The sequence below is a fragment of the Pomacea canaliculata genome, linkage group LG11, assembly GCF_003073045.1.
Source record: "Pomacea canaliculata isolate SZHN2017 linkage group LG11, ASM307304v1, whole genome shotgun sequence".
Taxonomy (NCBI): domain Eukaryota; kingdom Metazoa; phylum Mollusca; class Gastropoda; order Architaenioglossa; family Ampullariidae; genus Pomacea; species Pomacea canaliculata.
In genome coordinates, this window is record NC_037600.1 from 20,992,574 (window position 1) to 21,001,902 (window position 9,329).

The window sequence follows — 9,329 nt, forward strand, 5'->3', positions numbered from 1 at the left end:
GCCACATTTGTTTCATTACAATTCAAAACTAATTTATTTGTGACAGTAGCTAGTACGTACAGTAATAATTAGTTTCCTTAAAATTACATACAGCACACAGTTCTTTATGAATTAAAATGTTAATATGATGAATGTAGTTGTTTTTATGAACATCACTTTGCTGACAGATGATGACTGTCAGCTGCGGACCACCTGACTTATGTCCGCGGACCACACTTTGAGAATCATTGGTTTAGAGTGCTGTTACTAACGAATTATAATATCAGAGACACGTAGGTATAATTATAATTATTAGGAGCTTGGCTATATATGTGTTAATACGGGTCATTGGGTGCATAAACAGTATTCCACTATGTTTCCGATGGCTCCCGTACCTTCTCTTTCTCACGGCCTACATATCATGCGTTGACTTTCATGATATTCGGAAGATTCTACTCACGGACTGCAGTCCATTATTTTAAGTCATCAGATCGTCAGAAAATTTAGGAACAAGTGCATAACTGCAACTATAGTTTGTCAGTCACTGTAGTGTTGTGCTTCATACTTTTTTGATGCTTAAATAATGTGGAACATCTGCGTAATTGGTCGTCAATCAGACAAATCGATCCAAAAATCCTGTTAGAAGATAACGTTGACTGAATCGATCGATTTACTGCAAAGACAACTCGATCGGCCCATGACAAAAGGCGAATCGATCACCTATCTTGAGAGGAAATCCGAGGCATTGTCTACGATCTATGGCCTCGCCTCCAGCGGCCTTTTTTTTTTTTTTTTTTTTTTTTTGTGGCTGGGGTCGTGTAATCGCGTGGAAAATTCGTATGGTAAATGAACAATTCACCTTGCCTGTGCATAGTGCTGAAACAGCTCATGACTTTGTTTGCAACATTTGATAACAGTACAACAGGATTGTAAATTGATACCTTTTGGAAAATTCTCCGTTAATACGAGATTTGGAACTATATGCTAATGACAATGACAATTCTTTATTAACGAGAGGTAAAATAAGCAAGAAAATGCTTTTTTTCCATTTAGTCCTCGATCGCCCTTTACAGAGAAAAAAAATTAACTACGTAAATGAAGTAATTATAAGTATTATAGAATAATTTTTAGTAAACATAAAGGAAGGTGAATATGTACAAAAGTGGCGTATCTAACTAGGTTAATTAGATGTACACATATGACACCATATGATTTTGACCTTTTTTTATTCTGTGCGCGGTGACGTCTTTGGACGTGGATATCTTGAAAACAGCAGGATGAACAGAGTAAGGGCATTCACTTGCTCTGAGATTTACCCTATTATTAGAAAAAAAAAACTTGCATTACTAGAACTTTAAGAAATAAACAAACCCTATGCAAAAATAGTTCATAAACGTACTTTATATCTTGGTATTTCCCAGTTCAGTACATTTGAGGCAGATGTTGGTATAGCTTGAACTGGTTGCATGCTCATACTACCGACGAAAATCACCTGACCTCAATGGCGTTTAGTTTGAAAGGCGACCTGAAGCTGCAGGAGACCCCGGCTTCACCCGAATAATTTGTCTCTCATACTTCTGATTTTGTTGTCAGCTTCTTCATTTGCGTCAGGCGTAATGAGTAATTGACATGATGCCTGTCCTAATTAAGTGTAGCATAACAGGGAAATACTTAACACTGACACATGTAAGGCTGACTTCTGACTTGGAGTCAGGAGGAGGGAAAAGTACAATCAAGAACGCACACTCTCTCTCACACACACACACAATCTATGGAAAATTTGTGAAAACTTTCCTTTGTGATAGATGAATGTCGATTTTTCGTTAAATTCTTTTTTTAGAGCAAATTCAAATTCTTTATTTCCGAGAAGTGAAATAAGCAAGAAAATGTTTTTTTTCCATTTAGCCCTCGCCCTTTGCAAGGAAGAAAATTAACTACATAAATGAAGTAATTAAGAATTATAGAAAAAATTGTAGTAAACATAAAGAAAAGTGGATATGTACAAAAGTGATGGTTAAAAAAATGCATATATATATATACAAGGTTACCTGGAGTTGGGAGGAATCTCTTGAGGTCTCATCTATGTGTCTTGAAAGTATTTAGATATCGTCGACAGCAGTTCAGGGAGTTCGATTGCGAACTGGAGAGGGAGGTTGTTCCACAGCGCGCTTCCTGAGTATTTCAGACTTGATTTAAAAAGGTTTTGTCTAGGAATGGCAATATTCAGCTTTAGAGAGGTTCTAGAGTTATTGGAGGAACATAGTAGAGAGAGTCTTGGCGATAGTTTGCCCGTCAGTATTTTATACATGAAAATGCATTATTACATTTAAGTCTGTCCTTTAGAGGAAGGACGCCTAGAGAGGTGAAGTCACGTGGGTTTATTGTCGGTTTTAGCAAAACATCTTTGACAGCTCGCCTCTGAATGCTTGCTCGAGGTTTCATGGAAGCGCCACTAGCGGAGTCCCAGAGGGTGGATGAGTAGTCAATGACTGACTGGATGTGGGTGGTATAGAAGAGTTTTCTTGTGTGTCTAGGTGTCATGAACCAGCCTGGTTCAAGGCCAGAAAACAGTGTCGGACGAGTAATAGAAACATTAGAGAGGGGCAGTTGGTACCCTGAGGCGATACAGGCTGTGGGTGAACAATAGGGGTAAAGATGTTATCTCCCTTTGGGGTAGCAGAGCCTGGGAATCGAGGCCGCTTACGAAATAGGGGCCGCAGGCATCGCTTCACGGGTACGTTAATTTTCGGGTGCTAATGGAAAGGCCCGTACACTCGGCCATGAGAACAGAGTTTGTTTTCTTTACCACCGACTGGACACCAGTGCTGAATAGGGGAGCTAGACTTAGCGTCGCGACAGTCGGAGGGTGTGGGAGCCGACCGTGGGAAGATGAGCGGAGATAGATGATGGGTACCCCGAGTATAGCGCGGTGGGGTGTAGTCCCTCTAGTCAGAGTTCAATAGCGTCAGAACTAGTTTGGTAGAATTGACAGGGGCCACGTGGCCCGGTAGTATATAAGCTAGAACCGCACTGTAGTCGAGGCTTTTTCCCTCGTGTTCCAGCGGAGACGTAGTCTCTGAGTGATTGTCAGTCGCAGGCAGCAGGTCTGAAATAGGGAAGCCCGTTCAGTCAGAACGTATCACTACCTGCTGGCACTTGTGATCTGGTGGAGTAGAGAGGAGAGTGTGCGCTGTAACCAAGGATTGATTCCCCGACGACAAGCGAGGGAATTTACTGTGTCCGGCAGCAAGACGTGCGAGGCAGCGGTTGGCAGACCCCACCGTGCCACCGGTCCAGTGTGGTCATCTACAGAACAGCCTACAGTCATCTCTACTGCGAGAATCGTCGCTGCACCCATTGCCTGGAACAACTGGGTGGGACAGTGACAAGAAGTCTGGAAGACCAGGTGCATGCAGGCAGCTGCACCCATCTTCAGGGGGCAACGACTTTCAGTCCAGAAGTCAACTCTACTACGAACATCGTCGCTGCATCCATTGCCTGGGGCAACTGGGTGGGACAGTGATAAGAAATCGTCTAGGAGACCAGGTGTACGCAGTCAGCTACACCCATCTTCAGGAAGCAACAAGCGAAGCAGTCGAGTGGGACTATCAGTACGATATTATTCCAAGACTGTGAATTGTGTGTCAGGGACGGACCGCGTGTCCGGACCTATGTGCAGATACGTAAGATCTAATTGTTTTCTCAATTCATTGTTGTTTAATTGTCTTCATGTCAACCTAATTTGCTTTTGTTTTAATTATAATCTTTTACGTGTACACTGTCTTGTCAGTTGAGTGTTTGCGCACGCGGGTGTGACTGCTAGTCAGGACGCGTGCGGACGTGCGTACGGGCGGGAGACTGTGTGTCAGGGTGAAAGCCGGGTGGAGCGAGCCAGCTAAAGAGACCCCTTTCCCCTCGGGCGAGTCAGGCCAGCCTTCTCCCAGCCTAGTTACGTCACAAATGGGGGCTCGAGCCGGGGATTGAATGTCCATTTTAGGTTGACCATTTGTTTTCAGGTCCAAGAAGAGGTCGAAAGTGCGAGTGTTGTCTTTCGTCCTATGTCGTATCACTCTTCATACATGACATGTTTTTGAACACCTTAGATTCTGTGTGTATTGATGTATTTTACTATGCAACTACATGTGTGAAAATCAGAATTGCTTAATTAATTACTCTTGTATAATTGCTGATTGGACATCGGTTGACATCGATTGTGCATTGTAAACACGTTGCAAGTGCCCAGCAAGTAGCTAGAATAGAATAGTTGAACATAGTAGCTATAGAGTTAGAGCTCTGGAAGTAATAAGGATGGATAGGGAATTCTGTCAAACCGACCGAGAAAAGGAAAAGGAGTTGAAGGAAGACGGCGAAGAACTCGGACTAGTAGGAGACAATTTAGTGGCGTTTATAGGCAGAGAGTTGGAAAAATGGAAGAAATACAAGAAAGAGGAGGAGGATAGAATCAAACGCGAAGAGGCGCGAGAAAGAGAGTACGCGGAACGCGATGTGAGGAGAGCTGAACGCGAGAAAGAACGCGAGAGGAGGAGAGCTGAGCGTGAGAAAGAGCTAGAAGAGCGCGAGAAAGAGCTAGTAATGCGCGAGTTTATAGAGATGTTAGAAGAAATCTGCGAAGAGAAAGGTAAAACTGAGGAAGAGTCACGACAGTTTATAGAGTACAATTTAAAGGGCTGTCGCTGGGGAACAATAGCCGAAGAGAGTGAGGAAAAGGCTAGAGTAGAGGAGGAAGATAGAGTTGTACGCGAACGCGCGCGAGAGCGGGTCAAGGGCAAGAAGTCTGAAAAGAAAAAGAAAGAGCGAACCAAGCTCGAGAAAGAGCAAGAATTCCTGCGAGAGGTGCGCCGGCTAGGCGGGGTCAGCCTAGATGACAGTGATCCGGCCGAGGCAGGTAATTACAGGTCAGAGCGCGGGGTGGTGCCCGCTTTTGGCTATTCTAGGTGTGGGGGTGCAGGGCATGACCCGAGGTCTTGTTCCCAACAGTCCGACAGGCTGAGGAGATCTGTAGGTGTGAAGTGTTACAGCTGCGGGGTGGTAGGGCACTATTCGCGCAGTTGTCCCCGTGGTTACGAGTTGCGTAAGGCTGTAACCACGAGGGGGGAGAAGCTAGCTAGAGAGGTAGATGCTAGCGACGCATACGCTAGTGACAGGAGTGCTACCGAGGTACAGGTTAGCAACGTAGGGTCTGGCAATGCGGTGACCAGCGGCGCGTATACTAGTGGTAGAAATGCTGCTGGTGTTAAGGTTAACGAAGTGAATCCTAGCAAGGAAGAGGCTAGAAGAGTAGAAGCTGGCGAGGAGGCCAGCGGGAAGGAAGGGGTTTTCCAAGGTGTGGAGACTACCCATGAGGGAGGAGGGTTAGGAGGTGCAGATTTTCCTAATCTCCTCGTGAACCAAGCCGGGCACAGTCACGCTGTTAGGCAACTGCAGGTACAGGACCAGGGTCTTAGGAAGGCGCGAGAGCTGGTTAGCGGTACTAGGGCATTGCAGGCAGCAGGAAGTGGCGATCGCGAGAGGCGAGTGCCGGTTGGTAGTGCAGATCTGCTGCAGGCGGGCGACAGCGGTCATCGTGAGGTGCGAGCGCCGACTGTCGTTAGGGAACCGCTGCAGACAAGCGACATTGGCAGTCTTGGAGACCAAGTGCCAACTGTCGTTAGAGAGCCGCTGCAGGCGGTTGACAACGGCCATCGTGAGATACGAGCGCCGATTGTCGTCAGAGAACCGCTGCAGGCGGACGACACTGGCATTCTTGAGGAACAAGTGCCAGCTGTCGTTAGAGAACCGCTGCAGGCGGGTGACACTGGCAGTCTTGAGGAACAAGTGCCAGCTGTCGTTAGAGAACCGTTGAAGACGGGTGACACTGGCAATCTTGAGGAACAAGTGCCAGCTGTCGTTAGAGAGCCGTTACAGGCGGGTGACAGCGGCCACCGCGAGAGGCGAGCGCCGACTGTCACCAAAGAACCGCTGCATGAGAGTGACACTGGTGATCTTGAGGAACAAGTGCCAGCTGTCAGAGAAGCAGCGCAGTTGCAGGTAGGAGACAGTGACTGCCCGGAGGGGCTAGTGTCAGCTGTCAGGGGAGAGCCGTTGCAGGCAAGGGACAGCGGCAGTCCGGAGGGACTAATGCCAGCTGTCGAGGGCGTGCTGCTGCGGGTCAAAGACGACGGTGATCCTGGAGGGCGGGAACCGACTGTCTTTGAGGTGCCGTTGCAGACAGTGGACGTTAGCAAGTACGGACAGGGAGTGCTTGCTATCCGATGCGTCCTAGTTATCACCGTAGATGGCGAGCCGGGTCTCACGGTGGGACCGGCAGTATCGCCAGCGGGCAGGAATGGGGAGGTGGGGGCGACTGTACAGACGGTGGCAGTCAAGGTGAGCTCCACACGTATTGTAGAACGTGCGGAAACCGCCAGAAGTGACCGCACGGTTGAAGCAGTAGGATTGAAGAAACAAGACGAAATGCATCTGGAGGTGCAGCGGCTGGAGGAAGCCATTCGTCGCAGTAAGGCAGCCTATGAAGAGGCGAGTCGACTAGAGCAAGCAAAGCAGAGAGAGTTGCAAGACTTGCTTCGAGCGATTGCAGACAGGGAGCGGGAACAGGTAGACGCCCGAAAATCTCTGAATCGCGTGCGGAAGAAAATTAGAAAGGAGAGAAATAAACTCAACAAGTTGGTGTCTAATGTCACCCTGGGTCGGATCCGGTCAGATCTGGTCAGTAAGCAAGAGCTGGACAGAACAAGTCAGTCACGTCTACAGCACCAGAAGGAGGCCAGCAATATGTATGCAAACGAGAAGTTTGGTGAGGTGCAGAACCCTATTCGAAGACTAGAGAAGAAGATGGGGGAACGCAACAAGAAGAAGAACGAAATGGCCAAGGCTGTGTCAGCGATATTAGAGGGAGTGCAGAGGCTCCACAAGGACTCAGCAGAGGTGCAGGCTCTCTTAAGGGAAGAGCAAGCCCGGGATGAAAACACACTGACTGGCATCCAGCAACAGGGGGAGCCGAGAAAGCAGCTGCCACGTGAGAATCAAGAGAGGCGGCAAGCAGAGGTGGAAGTGGCAGCCAAGCCGCGTGTGGTGCAACAGGTTACCAGCTCCGTCAACGAGAGCAGTTCTCAGTTGAAGCCCACCTGTGCGATGCAGAAGCTGGAGCAGAATGAGCTGGAGAACTTACGGATACAACTTGCAGAGGAAATGGGTGACTCGGAGAGAGTCCGAGTAGGCGTGAAAATGCACGATCAGTTGAAGGCGAGGGTAGAATCGCCGACGTGTGCATCAGACGGGGGGCTTGCACAGAGACCTACCGCCAGGTCGACAAGCCAACGAACCCAGCGCAGTAAGAGGTCAAGAAGGCGTGGCCGGCGAAGGCATGCGTCCTCAAGGCTGGGAGTGGACAGGACATCACGTGATGTCAACAAGGTAGGCGGGGCCGCATCGGTAGAGATAGGTGAAGCGCTTTTCGCCTCAGGCGGCCAGCGCGAAAGGGTGCAACGTGACCAGAAGCGGGTAGGCGGCGCCTTGATGAGGACACCGCGACTAGGCCCGGTGTGGGAACGTCAACACGTTGCCCATAGTAACGAACAGGTAGTAAGTAGCCTACGTTATCAGAAGTCGTTGCACAGGAACGTAAATTGGCTAGGTACGGATGTAACTGCAGAAGTCGGTAGGTCTGAAACAACCTGGAGGTCGACGAAAGCAGAACTATGTACGAAAAGCCAACTGGTGAGGGGGTCGCCGTTCCTCCAACAGCGCCACGCCCACTTCAGACACAGTTCGGGCAAACGTAGAGGTGTAGGAAAGGGAATATTTCGTGAGCAAGATGACGTAACCCTTGCTTTACAGGGTAGGGTCAAGGCTAGTGGTGTGGGGTCAAGTCTGGTGCCAAACATACACTGGCCGAAGGACGGCGTTAGTCGCACCGGATGTGCGGAGTTAGTGTATGGCTTGACCGCATGGGATGGTGTGCAAGGATTCATTCCGTACTGGGCTGAATGGAATCTTTGGAAGGGGAATGACCGCAAGATAGAACTAGCTGAGTCATGTGTGCGCGAGTACGCATGCTTCTAGTTTCTGTAAGGTCGTGTAAATAAGTGTGTTGTAGTATCTTTTTGCAGTAAGCATAGTACACCCAGTAGAGTGTTATTTTAGGAACTGAGAGAATGTGTGGCAATCGTAAGTGTAGCCGTCATATGGAATGACAGGTAATTACGGGTTTTACTACTTCACTGTTGTTCTGGCCTGATTTTAAGCAAAACCATAGGTTTTACTCTTGAGTAGGGGGGTGTCATGAACCAGCCTGGTTCAAGGCCAGAAAACAGTGTCGGACGAGTAATAGAAACATTAGAGAGGGGCAGTTGGTACCCTGAGGCGATACAGGCTGTGGGTGAACAATAGGGGTAAAGATGTTATCTCCCTTTGGGGTAGCAGAGCCTGGGAATCGAGGCCGCTTACGAAATAGGGGCCGCAGGCATCGCTTCACGGGTACGTTAATTTTCGGGTGCTAATGGAAAGGCCCGTACACTCGGCCATGAGAACAGAGTTTGTTTTCTTTACCACCGACTGGACACCAGTGCTGAATAGGGGAGCTAGACTTAGCGTCGCGACAGTCGGAGGGTGTGGGAGCCGACCGTGGGAAGATGAGCGGAGATAGATGATGGGTACCCCGAGTATAGCGCGGTGGGGTGTAGTCCCTCTAGTCAGAGTTCAATAGCGTCAGAACTAGTTTGGTAGAATTGACAGGGGCCACGTGGCCCGGTAGTATATAAGCTAGAACCGCACTGTAGTCGAGGCTTTTTCCCTCGTGTTCCAGCGGAGACGTAGTCTCTGAGTGATTGTCAGTCGCAGGCAGCAGGTCTGAAATAGGGAAGCCCGTTCAGTCAGAACGTATCACTACCTGCTGGCACTTGTGATCTGGTGGAGTAGAGAGGAGAGTGTGCGCTGTAACCAAGGATTGATTCCCCCGACGACAAGCGAGGGAATTTACTGTGTCCGGCAGCAAGACGTGCGAGGCAGCGGTTGGCAGACCCCACCGTGCCACCGGTCCAGTGTGGTCATCTACAGAACAGCCTACAGTCATCTCTACTGCGAGAATCGTCGCTGCACCCATTGCCTGGAACAACTGGGTGGGACAGTGACAAGAAGTCTGGAAGACCAGGTGCATGCAGGCAGCTGCACCCATCTTCAGGGGGCAACGACTTTCAGTCCAGAAGTCAACTCTACTACGAACATCGTCGCTGCATCCATTGCCTGGGGCAACTGGGTGGGACAGTGATAAGAAATCGTCTAGGAGACCAGGTGTACGCAGTCAGCTACACCCATCTTCAGGAAGCAACAAG